The sequence below is a fragment of the Neomonachus schauinslandi genome, chromosome 1, assembly GCF_002201575.2.
Source record: "Neomonachus schauinslandi chromosome 1, ASM220157v2, whole genome shotgun sequence".
NCBI lineage: Eukaryota > Metazoa > Chordata > Mammalia > Carnivora > Phocidae > Neomonachus > Neomonachus schauinslandi.
In genome coordinates this window covers 112,728,662-112,730,014 of record NC_058403.1, presented here as the reverse complement: position 1 = coordinate 112,730,014, position 1,353 = coordinate 112,728,662, and positions in this window count along the sequence as shown.

Sequence of the window (1,353 nt, the reverse complement as noted above, 5' to 3'; positions counted from 1 at the left end):
AAAAAAACCCTGATGACATAAAATCAAGTGTTATCTGAGGTTCAAAGAAGAGAGAAATCAGATGTTGAGTAGGTGAGGAAAGACTTCATTGGAGGCGTTAAAAGTTGAGCAAGAATTCCTAGTAAAAATGTGAGAAAATGAAAAAGTAATGTATGAATAAAGGACTCTGACTCTTTCCAATTTGTGTTTACGTTTTCTAATAAAAATGCTTTACTATGGATTATCGTGTCCTTTAGATAGTCCCCAAGTTCATCAAGAATAGGTTTAGATTCACTTAGGATGGTATGTAAGGTAGCTCAGTCTTAGAAGGAAGAGACTTCATTTCACTTATCTTTCTTTTTCAACTTATTTTTTAAATGAACAAACAATAAAATTCACTATTTTTGGTGAACAGTTCAAAGAGTATTGAGAAATTCAGCAACTCAAGTAGCCACCACCAAAATCAAGATATGGAACATTTTCATTCACTCCAAAAATCCTCTCTTGCAGTCCCGTTGTAGCCGCCCCTCCCCCCACATTTAACCCTTTGCGACCACAGATCTGTTCTCTTTCCCTAGAATTTTGCCGTTTCCAGGAGGTTGTGGAGGCACAATTTTAAGATGGCATTTAACCCTGGCCATAAAAACTACCATAATTATGCTGCATAATATGGGTGGGCCTAACACAATCACACAGGCTTTTTAAAGGCAGAGAATTTTTGCCAGCTGATAATAGAAAAGGAATCAGAGATCTGCAGCAGGAAGGAGATTCAAGGTGGCTTTGGATAAAGGGGACCGTATGGAAAGGACCTAAGCATGTCTCCTAGAAGCTGAGATCAATCCCTGACTGGAGGCAGCAGGGAAACAAACACCTGAGTCCCATAATCATTAGGAACTGAATTCTGCCAACAACCTGAATGAACTTAGAAGTTACTTCTTCCCCCGAACCCTCTAGGTAAGAGCCCAGCCCAACTGACACCTTGATTTTTGTGTTTGTGAGATCCTAAGCAGGGAACCCACTGAGCCTGCCCTGACTGCTGACATACAGAAGTGTGAGCTAATACATGGATGTTGTGTTAAGCTGCTGAGTTTGTGGTAATTTGTTATGCAGCAATAAAAATTCGAGTCATAGACATGAAATCATAGAATGTGTAGCCTTTTGGAACTGGCTTTTTTCATTCAACATAATGCATTTGAGATTCATTCATATTGTTACAGGGATCACTGAGTTCCATTGAACGGATTATGACAATTTGTTTATTTATTCACCCCTTGGAGGGCATGTGGGTTGCTTCTAGTTTTTGGTGATCAGCGGAAGGCTTCTCTAATCATTAGTGTGCAGGTTTTGTGTGAAAATAAATTTTCATTTCTCTTG